This window comes from Callospermophilus lateralis, unplaced genomic scaffold, assembly GCF_048772815.1.
Source record: "Callospermophilus lateralis isolate mCalLat2 unplaced genomic scaffold, mCalLat2.hap1 Scaffold_146, whole genome shotgun sequence".
Taxonomy (NCBI): domain Eukaryota; kingdom Metazoa; phylum Chordata; class Mammalia; order Rodentia; family Sciuridae; genus Callospermophilus; species Callospermophilus lateralis.
In genome coordinates, this window is record NW_027512598.1 from 728608 (window position 1) to 747303 (window position 18696).

At 43.8% G+C, this 18696-nt stretch overlaps 1 pseudogene; it reads right to left on the reverse strand.

The window, feature by feature from the left end:
• Window positions 1-5551: 5551 nt before the first annotated feature.
• LOC143387607 (F-BAR and double SH3 domains protein 2-like) overlaps window positions 5552-18696 on the reverse strand; it is a 124335-nt pseudogene continuing 111190 nt past the window's right edge.

Consider the following 18696-nt stretch of genomic DNA (forward strand, 5'->3'; position numbering starts at 1 on the left):
CTAGTGGCCAGCAGGGGTCACCAGCTGTCTGGTCTCTGAGGAGTCCTTTCACCAGCCTCCCCCCAGAGACTGATGGCTGAAAAAACCAATGATGTCCCAGTGGCCACCATTACTAAGTACTTAACGTGTCAGCCTCCAGTGTACTTCCGGTAATTTTATTTGTTCCTCTCAACCAACTTGTGATATGGTTATCACCTATTTTACAGATGAGAAAAGATGAAACTCAGAGGTTGAGTCAAGATCACACTTGCACACACCTGCATTGTGACTGCATTCATCATACAAATGTCAGACTTTAGGCTCCCTGGGCAGTGATGCACCGTGCCCCCCACTTCAGCCACCACAACTACCACCACTACCAGAGTGGGGGTGATTCCAGCTTTGTGTCTAACTGGGCTTCCTCCCTGCATCTTCTCTCTTCAATTCTGACCCTTAAAACCAGGAGGGTTAGTGTCCTTCAAAGTGAGGGGCAGGCAGGAACACCGGAGAGAAGGAAACTTGCCGTTCAGATTAAGTGCCTCACTGGAAGGCACAGCTCAGCAGATCACAGACTGCTCAGACAGCCCAGGAGATGACGGGACTCGCTCTCTGGGATGGCAGCCTCCCTGACCCCAGCTTCCCTGAAGGCCTTCCTTCCACTTATGGGGGCAGGCCTGATCATACACTGTGGGATGGTGTGGCCTCATGGAGTACATGTCCACCTTAAATTTCTGTGCTTCCTGGAGGAGCAGATCTGAAAGGAGAGGCAGACTGGAGGGAGAGGCCACAGATGCCCAGGGCAGGTGCTCAAAGGGGCTATTGATAAAGACCTCTCTAGGACTTTCAGAAGTCAGTGCTCAAGTTTGTTGTTTTTTTTTTTTTTTTTTTTTAATATTTTCTTAGTTGTCAATGGACTTTATTTGTGGTGCTGAGAATCGAACCCATTGCCTCACACATGCTAGGCAAGTGCTCTACCACCGAGTCACAACCCCAGCCCTTTTCTTTTTATTGGTAGTCCTGGGATGGAACCTAGAGCCTCATGCAGGCCAGGCAAGTACTCTATCACTGAGCCACACCCCCAACCCTAGTGTTTGGGGTTCTAGTACTCAGGCATTTGGGTGCTGTCTGCCTGAGTTTAGGTCCCTAGTCAAACTAGAATGACCTGTACACTTGCCACGTACATGAACTGATGCCCCAAGAGAGGGCAGGAGCTTGTTCTGGGTCACACAGCAGAACTGAGGCAAATCACAGTGGCTTCCAGGCTCTATATTGCCATCTGTCAAACTTCCTGTCCCAAGGCTCTCCCCACCTCATCAGCCAGGTGACATAGCTCTTCTGTAGGCCTAAGTACCTCCAACTGCCCTGCCTAATCTGAGGCCTTAAATGACAGACACCCTTGTTCTGGTACCTACTACCCCTTGGTCATCTCCTAGCCCTGGCTCCTCTGTTTTCTTGAGACTCCCCCACCTTATGTGAGCCTGTTTGTGCAGGGGCTGAACTCCTGTGCCCAGAACATAGCCTGGTACAGTAGTTTGCTGAATGGACAGAGTAACAGAGTTGGTTTCTGAAGGAATCTTGACACAAGGTATGGACCACTTGTGAGAATGTGTGAATATTGCTATCTTCAGACACACCACCTCTGGTTTTAGGCTTTCTCTGAAATAATATCTTCAGCTCATCTGTACATTATCTTATTTGATCCTTTTGGACTTTAGGAAGTTTGCATTACCTTCTCACTCCTACCTTCAAAGATGAGGAAAATGAGGCCTAGAAAGGTGAAGGGCTGAGCCTCAGCCCCTCAGGGCAAGTCTGAGATAGCTCAGGGCTTGCACACAGTCTCTTCCCCCCATTTCTTCCTGCCCCTCCCAGCAGCCAGCTGTGGCAAGTGTTTGGTACAGTGTGGAAGGGGTGTGGACCCTACTCATGGGTTCATTTCTGCAATGCTTCAGGATAAAACACTTCAGGAAGATATTCCCAGATCAGAGTTCTCAGAAACAGACATGGCAGAAGGACTATGTGTGTTTTTTTTTTTGGCCACTGGGACCAAGGGAAAATAGTCCAGGAACAAGATGCTCTTTGGCATTCATATGGTTCTTGGCAGATCAGGCAGGAACAAAGCAAACATAGGAAGAACCTAGGTGGAAACTCAATTGGTTGTGTCAAGTGGTGGGGTTTTAGGACAAACTTTAACTCTCTTCCTTTTAATCTAAAATTTCTATTATTTGGTTATATTTCTGTCAGGAAAAACTTTACAATGAACAAAACAAATGCAAAGGTTTCAGAGCTGCCAGATTTTGTCATAAAGCTACTTGAAGAGGGCTGGGCAGTAACTGGAACCAAAACCAAAAACTGTGGCTGGGTTCCCTCGGCAGTGACTAGTACAGCCTGGGATGTCATTACAACCTGGAGCATGACAGTTTGTGCCAGTGGATGAGTCCAATTGCTGGAATTTTCTTTTCATTTTCTTGTTATTCTAAGAAATCTTCAGCCATGGCTGAACAGTGTTGGTGGTGGAGTGGTGAGCATGCTTGCCTTCCAAGAAGCCTATCTACATGGTCTGTTCTCAGCTACGGTGATCTGCTGTGTGACATTTTTACTTTTATCTTAGAATAACTGAACTGATCAAGAATAAGAGTTGGATAAACTCTTCGAAATCACTCATTCCATTTCTTTTAAAGTTGGGGTTGCAGCAGCTTGGAGGGAGGATCACTCATTTAACAGCGTCAGGGCTGAAGCCAGATGACATCACATGGTTTCTGTGTGGATTGTGGACGTGGGCTGGGTGGTGGGGTCAGAGAGGAAGTGCTGCAAGCCATATGCTGGGAGTCTGGCTTGCCCGCATCAAGCTTGTTCCTAAGATGAAGGAGGCCTACGGTTAGCTGTGACACTGGGATGGGGCAATTAGCTGAACTTTGCCCCTGGTCACAGACTAAGCCTCCAGTGCTAACAGCCATCTCAAATGTGAGCAGCCTGCACTGCAGGGAAAGCAGAAGATGGAAATATTCTGTGTCCCAGATTTATGGCTGGACACCTCACACACATCGCTTCACACAGGCCTCTTGAGGGACCTGTGTGTTCCTGTACAGCAGGAGACTATCGAGGATCTCAGTTATTAAGGTGAGGACCCAGGATGTGGGAGAAATGATGTGAGGAGTATGTGGAGACCACCATGTGCTGCATACTTGATATATCCTTCTTGGGACCAATAAAATGTCCTTATACACACTCAGTTCATTACTTCGTAGGATGTAGCTGTGGGAAAGGGGAGAAGCATCCAGAATGACCACATCCAGGAAGCCAGTGGTCACATCCTCCAGGCTCCCTCCTTAGCTCACCAGCATGCTGCTGCCCTTTCTTTCCAGCATGTCTCATAATATTGTCCTCATTGTTATGTAGCCGTCTTTTTTCCCCACTGGGAAAGAACCTTGAAAGCAAAGACCATTAGTTATTTCTTTCCATCTTTAGGACCCAGGATATCATACCTGGCACAAAAGTGGTCTCAGGGTCTGTGTCCCATGGTGTATTTACTTGCTCTCCGAATTTGTTAAATGCTGTAAAGGAGGGCCCAAGAGTATCTTTGTAAGAAACATGGTATTTTGGGAAAAGCCTGTTGAACCAAACCTTTTTAAAAGAAAACTTGGAAAACTTAATTCCATTTTTTATTATTCAATATTTTATACATAATAAATACAAATTTTTTACAGCCACTGTAAAGAAAGCGCATCTGCACAGAGACTCCTTCTGAGCCCTGCCCTGTGCATGGTGATGCTGGGTTACATGTCCTGGAGGGAGGGATTATTTTTTTAAAAAGGAGGCATATTTTTACAACTTTGTTTTTAAAAATAAAATTAGCAGCTCTTCCAAGAAACATTTTAAGATCTAACAAAAGACTTCAACAACTTTCTGAAGTTGTGAAAAATCCAAATTCAAGGATAATTTGGCTAGCTAAAGAAAGAGTAGAAGACTGGGTGGCAAGTTGAACTGCTCTATTTAATAAGCACTTTTTAGATTTGTAACATTTCCACAAATTGTAAAATCTTTAAAAAACCACCCTTTTAATTGCTCTTTTAAACTTAAGAATAAGTTTGATAAACATAAAAAGACCTCAAGTAGATCAACAGTTTACAAAATGCAAAAAACCAAAACCATAGCCAACAGTCAAGGGGTATTGTTACTGAAGTGATCAAATGAATAACTGAAAACTTCTTCGGTTCTTACCCTACATTTTGTCAAAAATCCCACAGGGATGTTTGGTGAGCATTTCAAGTTTCTAAAGATTCTTAAGAGGGATGGGATTTTCAAAGCATAATACAACTTTTGGATTAAATTCTAAAAAATGTGATTTCTTAGCAAAAACAGAAAAGCAACAGGCAAGCCTCCCTTAGTCCCTAGGTAACACACTCCCTACCTTCCATGGGTGGAAAGCAGAGCCCCACGCTGTTCCCAGTGCTGAAGACTGCTGAGCACCCCTCCCACCCCCAGCTCTCCTGGGACTCGCAGAAGGCTCCTCTTCCTCATCAGTCTGCACTTGTGTGGGATGTGCAGTCAGAGTCTTTTCTTGCTCAGGAAGCTAGTTTCCTTCACAGGCCCACAGGTTCTTCCTTCCTAGGAAGCATCAGGGAGGTCCTGGAGCTGCATTTTTCATGAGTGACAGCTTGTCTATATCAACAGCGACCAGGCTGTCTGGGTCAGTGCACTAGCTTTTGAACAAAATAGTGCTAGGGACCTCCCGATAGAGAAGCTCAACAAGCAGGCATGTGTCCTTAATTTGCCAGACACTCAGGTTCTAAAGATATTGGTCAGAAGAGTATATGCTGTAAAAACTGAGTTGAAAAATGTCCAAAGACAAAAAGAACATTAAACCGGCTCATTTCAGATCTGGAAGCTCCATCTCTGCTGTGGCCGTAGCCTCCTTTCTATTAGTCTATGTGATGGGCAAGATGAGGCTACTAGTTTAGCCCCCTCCAGGTTAGCCCCACTAATACTAAATGAATGGCATAAATATTAGTACAAAGGACACTGTTATTATTTTAAATCTGTTAGTTGTGGAAGAGATGTGCGTTAATGCAACTGGTGCTAATGCAATGGGCAGTCCACTTTTTCCCGGTATGGTTTCACTCTTCATCTGGGGACGAACTTCGGGGAGGAGCCAGCCTCTCCTGAATCCCTCCTTCTGTTTCCTTTTGGAGCCAACAGAATCTGATTAATACTTAATCAGATGAGCAAAAGCCACTTGAAGAATGATGAGATTTTTGCCACATCCTTGTGGCCACAGTAATATACTGTACGAGCACACATGATCAGAATTCTGTGACTATTCCCTTGAATGAGGCCTGGTCTGGAATCTCCTCTAAAAACGGACCACTGTTAGGCATGAGGGCTACTCCCCTCTGCTTCTAGGGCCCACTAGGATTTGTGCTATGGTAGGAGAGATGACATAGAAAATGACAACAACAAAAAAAGGCACAAAATATTCAAAACATGGGAGGAGTTCACCAGGCCACCCAGTCACAGAGAATCTGCCTTGGTTTTGCTCTGTTAAAGAGTCACCATCATACAAAGGTGCCTAAACAACAGGATGGGCCAAACTCCAAGCCTGGCCTTGATTGTAGCGGTAACAAAGGGCAAGCCCATAGTCACACCAGTGTGATCTCCACATCCTCCATCTTCTCTGCTGGCCTTCGGTGGTTCTGTGTGGGTGGAGGGGGAGCCGCTCGGACCTGCGTAAAGAACAAAGTCTTGGTTTGTAAGTCAGCTTCCAGACTCAGGCTGGAGCATCTGCAAAGTCCAACCAGTCCTCTATTCAATGACATGGGCACATACTTTCAGTGTAAATTTCCCACCCCGAAAAGCAGGTACTGTTCTGGATGAAATGTCAAGTCTACAAATGAGACTGCTGCCTGGGCTAAAAGCCCTGGGCACAACAGTTACTAAAGCCCTAAAATCCTTCTCCAAAGCTAAAGCCTGGAAGGCAAGAGTGCAATACTTAGGGAAATAAGACATTTCAGCATGTCTTGGGAGTCAGTTCTAAGAGAGAAGGCTGGAGAGGCAGGCTGGGGCAAGAAATGAAGGGCCTTGTTGAGACATGTTATAAGAAATCTGGGCTTGGGCTGGGATTGTAGCTCAGCGTAGAGCGCTTGCCTAGCATGGGTGGGACCCGGGTTTGATTTTCAGCACCACATAAAAATGAAGGCATTGTGTTGTGTCCATCTACACCTAAAATATAAATATTAAAAAAACCCTATATTTAAAAAAAAGAAATCTGGGCTTTATTCTGTAGGCAGGGGAGTCTTTGATGGATTGTAAGGCATATCAGATCCATGAAAAGATTTCTCAGATAACAGTTTGGAGAAGAGATTGGAAGTGGGCAACAGGACAAGTGAGCTGACAACATAGGAGACTTTCCAGACTTTTCAGAATGAAGGCTGATGTGAGCTGAACTAGATACCAGGAATGGTTGAAGCAGAACAGTGAAGAGTTTTGAGACCTGTATCCAAGGTAAACCTGGCAAGACCTGGTGATGACTGCAGGTAGGCCAGGAAGGTCTGAGGAATGCCTCCAGAGCACTGGTAGGATAGAGGATCCATTCACCAAGACAGGCAAAATGGAAGAAGGAACATGTCTTGGAGGGAAAGTAATTCACTAATTTTTGCTGAGTTTTAGGGGTTGGTCTCAGACATATAAGTTGAGATTACCACAAGTCTGAAACTCACTGAGAGACATGATTCTGGGATTTGGTTCTCACAGTCATGGGAATAGGTAACTTGGGGAGAATATGTTGAATGACTTCAAGAGAAGCAGTCTAGGGACAGGATCATGAAAAGTATCAGCAGAGATGGAGACAGGAGGAGAAACCTGCTAAGGTCAATGAAAAGGAAGAGCTGGAGGTATAGAGCCAGCCAGCAAAGTGTGGTGGACAAGAAAATTAGCCCCTATTTCTCCATTTCTACTCTTACCCACCAGCCCATGTTACTAATGCCTCTTGCTTGGACAACTGCTACATCCTCCTAATGGCTCCTGTATCAGTTCTGCCACCTTTTATTGGTCTCCACTTGGTAGCCATAAATATGTGTTTAAAATACAAAACTAATCACAACACTGCCCTGCTTAATACCTCACAATGGCTTTCAATCACATTTAGAATCAAGACCCAAGTCCCTGCCAGGTGTGGTGGCCCAGCCTGTAATCCCAACTACCCAGGAGGTTGAGGCATGAGTATCACAAGTTGAGGCCAGCCTGAGCAATTTAGTAAGACTCTGTCTGAAAAAATAAATAAATAAAAAGGGCTGGGGCTATAACTCAGTGGTATAGTACCCCTGGATTTATTCCCCAGTATAAAAAAAATATTAAGATCCAAGTCATTAATAAGGAACTCAAAGCACATCTGCTTAATGAATCAACCTAGTGGTTCAAGAAATGGTGATAAAGGTCAAGGAAAACAGAATTGCAAAGGGTCCACTGGATTACCAGTATGAAAGCCATGACCTTGAAGAGGAGTGGTAGTGGAACTAAGATGGCAGTAAAGTGAAGGGTGAGCATAGGTAACTATTTGTCAGAATATATCCCTGACAACAGGAGTTCTTTGAGGTCATTTAGTGTATTTCAATGCTCCTCAAAGAGACAAATATGGCCTGGAAAATAGATTCTTAATAAACACTTGCTAAAACAATTGTTTTTATGTTACAATTATACTACTTCAATGTTCCTAGAGCTTGAAATACAATTGAAACACACCTGCACAGTGGTTATCTTGTGATCTTACCATGTCAGTGAGAAGTGTTCCAGTATAAACTAAATGATCCAAGATGAATTGACTTTAGAGCTGTCGAGGCTGTTTGAGGTGGGAAACTGTAGATACTTTTCTGGCACATAACCCACTTAGCCTTTTTAATCGCTCTTTTTTTAAATTTATTTTTTAGTTATAGGTGGACACAATATTTTATTTTTATGTGGTGCTGAGGATTGAACCCAGTGACTCATGCATGTTAGGCGAGCGTTCTACCTCTGAGCCACAACCCCAGCCCCTCAATCAATCTTTTTACCTTCCCAAATTCATTTCATCCTTGTTTGGCAACACACAGGGGCTGATTTGGATTTGGAAGAACTATGCATTCTATAACCCTGCCAGCTAGGAGACTTACAGGCAGGAGTTTGCCATATGAGGCCTCAGGAGTATGCCTTGATGCCTGTGAGAATCCTGGTGACTCAGCATGGAGGCTATTTTCTAAGGGAGAGAATTAAAAAGCTCAATTTATGTGGTGTTGTGCAATAAAATGTACTCAGACCCTGCCCAGAGGACCCTTACCATTTGTTGAAGGAGACGGGGGAAGAGCTGGGCACTCCTCTTATCCGGGCTGGGGTAAGGACTGCTGGGAGGCTGGTCATACAGCGGTAGTGGAGGCAGGGATGTTTGCGGCTTGGGGGAAGGAGAGATCTGCATGGAAGGAGGCAAGGTTACCAGGTGCTCTTGGCCTCAGGAAAGAGAGCTGGCTTCTTCTCTGCTGCTGAACACACATTCCTTTTCTCTGGGACTAAATTATGACTGTTAAAGCTTGTCAGCCTTTTGCTCGTCAGCAAATGGACCTAAAATAACTACCCCAAACTGTTTCATGATGCATTTAACAGTTCCCTATCATAGATCTTATTATATTACTGATTTTAGTTTATCTTCAAACAGTTACCAAGTCAAACCATTCTCTAAACTTTTCTTTTTTAATTGAAAATATGATAAATTAGTCAATTCAACAAAGCTAAGGAAGAACAAAAAAGGGGACAAATTGTACTGTTTTTACATATGAAGATACAATAACTGGCTGAGCTTCTTGTATGTGAGGCTAAGTTATTATCACGCAAACAAGATTGGCAAACACTTTCTTTATTCTTCTACCTGCCAGGCTGCTGTAACAGATCCCCAGAGAAAAACTGAACTGAATAAATTAGGACTTCCTGTAAATGCAAGTTTCCTACTGATGAGCAAAACCTTATAGCCCCTTTATTGTGGGACAGGGGCTCTGGCAGGCCCTGGGTTATGTGGTAGGGCTCTGAGTGTGATAGAACGAAGAGCTACCTCAGAGTTGTACCACATAAACTAACCATGGACATAACACATTCTCTCTCTGATTTGTTTTTTCTCTCTCCACCAAACCAACCTTTGATATGCTATATACGATTTAGTATTTTGGTTAATAGATTCACAGAATGCAGAAGAATGAAGGCATAATAGGGTCATATCCCACAAGGGTCTGACCGTCAAGTCTCTGGTTTCTGAAATTCAGCTATATAGACATCTGGCAATTGAGGACTGGAACAGGGAGGGTGAGGCAGAGAGACTGCAACCCACTTTTGCCTGGTTCAAGAGACCCTAGGGAGTTATTTTCTTTAATCATGTTTTAAAGCAGCTGTTCTTTTCTTCTTTTCAGCAGTGCTGGGGATCAAACCTTGAACGTACTAGGTAAACATTCCACCACTGAGCCACACCTCCATCCCTTTAAACATTATAAAATTCAGCTCTCCCCACTCTGGTACCTGAATCTCTTTCATCCATGGAGTATCACCATTTTCTGAGGCTGAAAGTTCTTCTACTAGCACCGATGGGAACACTCCAATCCGCCCATTGAATTCCCCTTCCCAGAAGCCATCGTCATCTTGGTTCTCTTTGTTCAAGATACGAATGATTGCTCCCTCAGGAAAAGATAGCTCATCATCTGTTTGGTCCTCATAATCATAAAGTGCTTTCACAAAACAGACTAGAAAGCAAGAGAGAGACAAATCTGGTTAAGAACAAAGACAGTCAAGGCTGCTTTTGCAACCACCCCTATGCTCACATGACAACTCAGAGAGCACCACTCAAAGTTGTAATTTTTTTACTCACTGTGATCAAAACAGGGAAACAAAAAACAGGAAGAAAGTGCTTTTTAACCTACTGAAGGCTTACTCCTAGGGTAATACAGTTTAGGTCAAATGTGACCAAATAAAGTGTGCCTTGTTTCAGTCTTTACCACTGGCATCTCCGTTGAGGCTGCCTGAAACGAGTTCTGCTTCCGTGGAATTGCTGGATGTGTGTGACCAACTGTCCAAAGCGGCCAAGGACTGCAGCATGCTCAGTAGGCTGTTCGAGGTGGGAAACTGTAGGTACTTTTCTGGCACATAACCCACTTGGCCAACTTTATTTCGAGCCTGGGTAAAAGACATGGTTACAAAACAGGTTTGCACACACAAAGGTTTGGACCGGACATAATAAGAACCAAAACAAACTCCTAAAAATGTCACAAGAGGGGTGATATGAGCAAAGGAATATACCTTTACCCAGTCTTCCATATCTCCATCTTCAATCACTTCTAACACCTCATGTTTCTCAATGGTCAACTCATCTGGTTGAGAAGCCTGCAATGGAGGATGGTCATGGACAAAATTAAAAAGGTTAGATAAAGAGCAGATGTGAGCTGGTCAGAGCAAAAACTGGGGATCAAAATATTGAAATGATTTTGAGAAACATAAAAATTTCAATGCTGTAAAACTATCATAATGAGGTGAAGTTTTACTCTAAAAAAATGAAACAAAATAAAACTGCAACTAAAACTGGATCCTCAGGAGGCAATCAGATCAGTGATCAGCACTGGGCTGGAAGTGAAGGATGTGGGTTCCAGCTTCAGCTCAGGTACCTAGTGGTAAGTTACTCAGCCTCCATTTCTTCAAAATGACAGTCCTGCCATTCTCTTGAGGATTGGGGAGTTAATGTAGGATGAATAAGCACAGAACCATGACGACTTGGGAAGCACAGGCAGAGGAGAAGGCACTGAAACGGAAGTGCTACCAAAGGCTACCATGGAGGTGCATGGAAAATGCAAAGGGCTATGTACATGGATTGGATGGAGGTTAAGCAATGCCGAGGGTTGATCTGGAATTGCTATAAAATAGTGGCCCAAAGAGGAAAATTGTGGGAAAGGCCATGATTGAGATCAGGCAAAATTTGGATTATGCTCCAATATTAGTATGGAGACTGGGTTGATCCTTAGAGGTTCTACACAATCTGTGATGGCTTTATTGTCCCTGATAGCACCAGTCACCAGATTTTCCCTTAGGACAACAAAACCTGAGAGGAGACTCTCAGAGGCTCCACAGAGGGGTTGGAGAGTCTGTTTGGCTTTGCTTCCTAAAGAGCCTTGTATGTCATATTAACAGGTGGGCTTGTGAGTATCTTCTGGCTCTCTGGTAAAAGCCTTAAAAGCTTCCCCCAAGTCCCAAGATCAGTTAAAATTGTCAACTGAGACCATATAGTTTTTCAAATCTCACAATTTCAAAGTGTAAAATATCTCCAAGTTACACAAGCAAAAATTGGGCAAGAAAGTTAGTCAGTTTCTATGATTCACTCCACATTTTGCAAGCTTTAAACATTTCATCAAAACCCAGATTCTGAAGCTACCATAGCTCCTTAAGACAAAAACAGTCTTGAAAATGGGTGATAAACCAGAGAATACTATAAGACTAGATTTTCTCCCCTCAGTATTAGGGTTTGAACCCAAAACCTCACACATGCTAGGCAAATACCCTACCAGCCACTCCAGGACCAGATTTTAAGTAAATTACCTCTTATGTCAATATATGAAACCCACTTATTTACTTTTTTTTAAGTGTAAAAGAGAATTTATTTAATTGAAAAGAAAAGAGACAGAACTCCTGCAGGATGAGAGGGGACCTGATAGAAATTGTCTCATTTACTCTTTTTAAAAATTTGTTCTTCATAGTTATACACAGCAGTAGAGTCAATTTTGGCCTCAATTATTCTTTTTTGAGGAAAATAATTTAGTTCTTTATTATTTATTGGGATGTGGACGTGCAGCACTCTTTGTAAAAAAGAAAAATCAGGCTTAATGCATCTTAAAATTTGGAATTAAATGAGTTAAGTCTATATGAAAAAGATTCTCTATTAAAAAAGAAGATGTTTTATAACATTTAGTCTGAAGAGTGATAGGTAAGTTATTACTGTTCTTGAAATAAAAAAATCCAAATAGATTGGAGGATATTTTTTATATAATTAATTCAGCATATACAAAAACATCATCCTACAAAAAAGACAGCATACGAGAGGGCCATGTGACACTGCCAAGATCATTAGTCAACAGGAGGTAAATATGGGCAATTTCAGGATTTAAGCATTGGATAAATTGTTGAATGAGATAATTAGTGTTGGTCCACATTTACTCTTGATAGCTTTTCCAATGGAATTTCTTTGCTACTCTGAAACCACATTGTGTCCTGAATATTCCAGTAAAAGATACTTCTGTAGTAACGCCGTTTTCCTAAATTACATGCCAAGACTTAAAAAGTCTCAATACAACCACACCAGTCTCTACCCTGTGTGAGAGCAAAGCAGGATATGTTGCTGTCCTTGTGCAACAGCCATTGAGGCCCAGTGCAGCAGGAGTCTTCTAGCAGAAGCAGACACTAGCATGACTGTGCTGACACCACACACCAATGACAACTTTTGTACAAGGTTTTCCTCTACATGGCAATCAAGACCTAGAGTCTCGGCCCTGTGAGCCTCGGGGTACCCTGGACCAGCACACTCTTCCCTGTGGTCTAGGTGCACCATGTCTCTCTTGCTTCTATGCTTATACCCGGCTGCTCCTTTTGTCTGTCCTGCACTGTTCCAGCTTTCCTATCTGATGAATTGTGGTAAGCCATTGTTGTAGATTGTGGCCGCCATTAGAAGATGGCGCCAGCTTCCACTGTGGCCTGTGATAAACAAATTATTTTGTGGAGAGTTGGCACGCTATCCCTTGCCACCCTATAAGAAAGATCCACGCGGCGGCTTAAGATTGGTACGTGGGAGGCTTTATTAGGCTGTGCTTGGGCGCTCGGGGAGAGAGAGAGGAAGGTCACTAAAAGATACTTTAATCAAGGCCTGAATAAACTGCTGAAAGAAGATTCCTGAGTTGAGTCTTCCTTGCGGGCAAGGGGTCGCGACAATTGGTGCCGAAACCCGGGAACCAGAACTTTCAGCAGTCAGGGGTGGTGCACCAGTTAGTCCCAGGTAAGTGGGACCCACAGTCAAAGCGGAGATCAGTCCTAGATAATTGGGACCTGCTATCAAAGCGGAGATCAGTCCTAGATAATTGGGACCCGCTATCAAAGCGGAGATTAGTCCTAGGTAATTGGGACCCGCTATCAAAGCGGCAGCTCCTCTGTAAAGCCAGAGAGAGCATTACATCTTATTACAGCTGCACTGTGTACTTTCGCTCTTACTTTCACTTTTGTTTTTTGTGTGTCTTATGTTGTGTCATGGGTGCCGTATCTTCAAGTCCGCTTCTCCTGGCCCTAGATAACCTGTTACGTTCCAAGGGCCTAAAAGTGAAACGTAGTACTTTACAGAGATTTTTACAGAAGACAGATATTGTTGCACCGTGGTTCGCATTTTCTGGCAGCCTCACTATACCTAGCTGGGATAAGTTAGGCACAGATCTTGATTTTGCTTCTGAGCAGGGCATATTAGAGGGTGGGGTGATACCCCTTTGGAAGATGATCCGTAGTTGCCTCGCAGATGGCAGATGTCAGGAAGCACTTACTAAAGGACAAGAAGTTTTAGAACAATTACATGAAGAAAGATCAGAAATGGCAGGCAGTGAGGTATTTCAGGAGGGTGGGAGTGTGCGGAGCGAGAAACAGGGGAGGAAACAATTATCTCCGGCAGGCAGTGACGTATTTCAGGAGGATGGCAGTGTGCGGAGCGAGAAACAGGGGAGGAGGCGATTGTCTCTGGCACGGAGTGAAATATTTCAGGAGGAAGGGAATGTACAGAGCGAGAAACGGGGGAGGAAACGCTTGTATCCAGATCTCAGTACACTGCGCACACTCCCATGCAAAAGTGGGTCAGAAGAGGAGGAGGAGCTCGGGAGACTGTCTCGGCAGCTAGGGAGTCTAACTATGGGAGAAGAAAACAAAAATAAACAGGAGCTCAGAAGAAGAAGAAAAAAAAAATGATCCTCCGGACCCGCCGCCGTACGGTGGGGGTATTTCGAGGAGAGCTTTCCATGCCCAAACATAGAGGGGGCTGTTAACATTTTTACTGATGGTTCCAAGTCTGGAATGGGAGCTTATGTAATTAATGACTCTCCCCCTATCCAGCATCAATTTGCTCCTGGAAATCCACAATGGGTAGAACTACAAATTGTTATTGAAGTTTTTAAACAGTGTTCTTTTCCTTTTAATCTTATTTCGGACTCCAGCTATGTGGTACAAGCACTAAAAGTCCTGGAGGCCGTGGGAACTATTAGTGATGCCCACAATGTGTCTGTTTATTTTACTCAGCTTCAACAGCTTATCTCTAACCGCACTGCTTCCTTTTATCCAATGCACATCAGGGCTCACACCTCTCTTCCTGGTCCGTTATCCCAAGGTAATGCCTGTGCGGACTTAGCCACTAGAGGTCAATTGATATACTTGGCTTCCTCCTTAGAGGGGGCTAAGTTGTTTCACCAAAACTTCCATGTTAATGCATTAATGCTGCGCAGGCGTTTTTCCATTTCAAGAGCAGATGCTCGGCAGATAGTATTGCAATGTCCCCATTGTGTCACATTTCTTCATCCCCCTAATTATGGAGTAAACCCACGGGGATTAAAGCCATTGGTTGTTTGGCAAATGGATGTGACACATATACCTGACTTTGGTAACCTTAAGTATGTGCATGTTTCCATTGATACGTGCTCTGGAATTATCCATGCTTCTGCTTTATCAGGAGAAAAGGCACGTAATGTCATTACTCACTGTTTAGAGACATGGGCAGCATGGGGTGCACCTACATCCCTTAAGACTGATAATGGACCTGCTTATACTGGCAGACAATTTACAGCTTTTTGTTCTACTATGGGAGTGCAACTTACTCATGGTTTGCCTTATAATCCTCAAGGACAAGGCATTGTTGAGCGTGCTCATCCCACCTTAAAGGAAACTTTACAAAAACAGAAAGGGGGAATAGGAGCTGAGCACACTCCTAAAGAACGCCTGTCCTTAGCTCTCTTTACCATTAATTTTTTGAATTTGGATATTCATGGTCGCTCTGCGGCCGATAGACATGTGTCCCCTCAGCCCTCTGTGATTGGCTATGTTAAGTGGAAGGATGTTCTTACGGGCCAATGGAACGGCCCTGACCCCGTGCTGACATGGGCACGAGGATCTGTATGTGTTTTTCCCCAGGATCGTACGGAACCATTGTGGGTCCCTGAACGCTTGACAAAAAGAGTCTCAACATCAACTGACCAGCAACAAGAGACACCACAACAATCCAGTGATGAGGATCTTCATTCTGCTAAGTGCTCTGGCTCTGGTGCTGGTGCCGATGGCACAGGCGACACCAATGCGGTGGTGGGCAGTGGCACGGGCCTGGCCAATGTCGATGCCGGTTCATGGTAATTCTAGTGTCCTCCCCACTCTTTTTTCAACCTCATGTGAGATGTCTACTCCCTGTGCCTCTCCTAGAGGGGACATGGAGAGAATTTTTAATCAATCTCAAGTTAATCTCACAGGAGTTTTTTGTTTCAGCCTTAAAAACGCTAATTGCATTAGCCTTAAGACCAAAAATTTGACTAACTGGGAGGACCCATTGCGGTCCAATCAGGCCTCAGGAAGCATTATCAGTGATGTATTGAGCAAGGTAGCTTCGGGGAAGCAATCAGGCTCAGGGACCCCCGCAAACAGCAGCTCTGCTCTTAACATAACTACCTTGGCTATTATCTCCGAGGTACTAATCCCAGTGCCTCCTTCTTCTAGTAGTATTTATAATGCCACTCATTTCAAGGCCTCTCCTTACTGTTCCCCTAATCTTGGTTTCCCCCCAATATTTACGCCTTGTCAGGATCATTCTTGGGAGAAACATCAAGTTGCTAAAGGTTTCTCCCTTTCCCCCTCTCTTAATAGGTATGTTTATAACTTTAACAATAGTGCCAGCTCCTCTACAGGAGTAGGTTGGTCCTGGTTTCAATGGCTGATTTCCAATGAAAAGGGGGCTTCAGCCGATATTTCTGCACTGGCTCAGTTGGTAGGAGCCAAAAGTTAGCTGGTTAATATTTCTGGTACTGTTAGGGAAAGTGAACAAGGTAATAGACTTACATCTGTTTCATTCAACTCTCTGTTGTATAATGCCACATTGCCTCCTGCAATGGTCTGTGTCCAATCCCCCTTCTTATTCCTTTTGGCTAAGGCCACCTCATCGGGGATGCTGGATTGTTCTCATACTACCTGTCTCTTATCTGAGTGTTGGAATGGTTCCTGGACTGTAACAATGATTATAAAAATTTCAACTTTCGTCCCAATCCCGGTCATTGCAGATCCTGATAAATTCCCTATTGTTGAGCTACTTAGAGTCCGCAGAGATTTTGGAATCACAGCGGCTATAGTGACAGCCGTGGCGGTATCTGCTGCTGCAGCGGTTACAGCCAGAATGGCTATGGCCAATCAAATACAAACTACTGCCACCATTAATCAAGTTGTCCAACAAACTTCCACCATACTTAAATCCCAAAATACAATTAATCAACATATTTTGTCAGGGATTTTAGCTGCCAACCAAAGAATAGATTTACTCCAAGCTCAGGTAGAAGAATTGGCTGACTTAGTGCTTTTGGGTTGTGTTGACCAACGTGCACATTTATGCATAACCTCTGTCAGATTTAATGATTCCAGAAATGCTTCCCGCACCATTGGTGAATATTTGGCTGGAAATTGGTCCATGGAAGCGGAAGACATGATCCAGTCTCAACTAACCCAGATAGCTGTCTTGAATAGCACCCGTGTTGATCCCGTGACTTTGGGTCAATTCACCAATTGGATATCTTCTGCCTTTTCCTTTTTTAAAGAGTGGGTGGGGGTAGGCATTTTTGGTGCAATGTGTTGCTTCGGTATATTTCTCTGTTTGTGGTTTCTCTGTCGCCTCAAGGCCCGCAATGCTCACGATAAGGCTATGATCATCCAAGCTCTTGCAGCTTTAAAAAATGGCAATTCACCTCAAGTCTGGCTTGCGCAGCTTAAACAGTAAATCTTTGACATGGCCATTGCACCCCAAGTTATTATAACATTGCACTGGGATCGGCATGTCTTTCCTCGTTATTCTCTTGGTGTTGAAAAGCCCTTGCACTCTGCCGGTCTTGCTGCCATTGCACGCAGGTGGATTTCCACACTAATGCTTCTCTATCGCCTTAAAGTCCGTGCCTTTCTTTCAGGGTGCTGTCAACTCGTTTGTCGTTGTGTACAGCCACAGAACAGCCTCAGCTGTCCCCCTTCGTCTACCTTCATCACGATGCAGGATGCGAGGCAAAGCACTGCACTTGAGTGATCCCTCAACGGACCTCAAGGAAAGCATGTCCTATTGCATGCGGGTTTGACGTCCACACCCCCGCCCTACGAAAAAAGGCGTCGGCTGATATGGGGTCAGGTCTGGGGAAGGCGCCTCCTTAGGACTGAACCATACATTGCAGCCGCTTCTGCACAGTGGGATAGGACCTCTACTTTCGCCTACATTGTTTTATAAAATAGAAGGGGGAACTGTGGTAAGCCATTGTTGTAGATTGTGGCCGCCATTAGAAGATGGCGCCAGCTTCCACTGTTGCCTGTGATAAACAAATTATTTTGTGGAGAGTTGGCATGCTATCCCTTGCCACCCTATAAGAAAGATCCACGTGGCGGCTTAAGATTGGTACGTGGGAGGCTTTATTAGGCTGTGCTTGGGCGCTCGGGGAGAGAGAGAGGAAGGTCACTAAAAGATACTTTAATCAAGGCCTGAATAAACTGCTGAAAGAAGATTCCTGAGTTGCGTCTTCCTTGCGGGCAAGGGGTCGCGACAATGAATGGATTAGATTATTATAGGTATAAAAGTCTAGTTTCAGTCTTGTTTCTATGGGCAAGAGACCATCTGAGTCTCAGTTTTCTTTCTTTCTTTTTTTTCTACCAGAACATAAGTGCCATAAAGACAGATTTTTGTCTGTTTTGATCAGTGCTACATCACAGGGCCTAGAAAGAGCAAAGTATTTGTATAAAGAGATGCTCAAGTAATTGTTTGCTGAATAAATGGTGTTTTCTGATAATATCTTCTTTGTAGGGTTATTGAAGAGATTGAAATGAACAAAGAAGCAGTAGCTTCTCATGACTTGTGGCCCAGCTCTCTTTCTCAGACCACTGGCAATGAGCCAGTTGCTTCTTCCTTTCATTAAGACTCCATGAGTCCATCACACACTGCCTACCATGGTGCTCTAGCTCACTGCTAGTCCTTATGAGTTCCCTATTAGAATGACTTAAGGTGGGGACTGTATTTCTCACTTTTTCCAACTATAGGCAGCAAGTGGTCAGTCAATGGCTATTAAATATATGCAATGTCTCCTTAAGTCCTATTATGTTTCCGTCTGTTACAAAACTCCATAGCAAACTGTGAGCTATTATAAAGTAGAAGATAATGAAAGAACACTTTTGTGTTGTTGCAGTACTGGGGATCAAACCTAGGGCCTCACACATTGCTAGGTAGGCACTCTACCACTGAACTATATCCCAAACCCTGAAAGAATATTTTGTATCTAAAACATTTTCTATATTGTGGCTCATTTCCTTAGGGTGGATATTAATAAGGTTAAAAGTTATGAATACTTTTAAAGCTTTTGAATCTGAATATTAAATATAGCTTTTCTGTGTTCTCACCAGGTTCATCTAGTCCTTTTTTATTGGTGTAGGCCACAG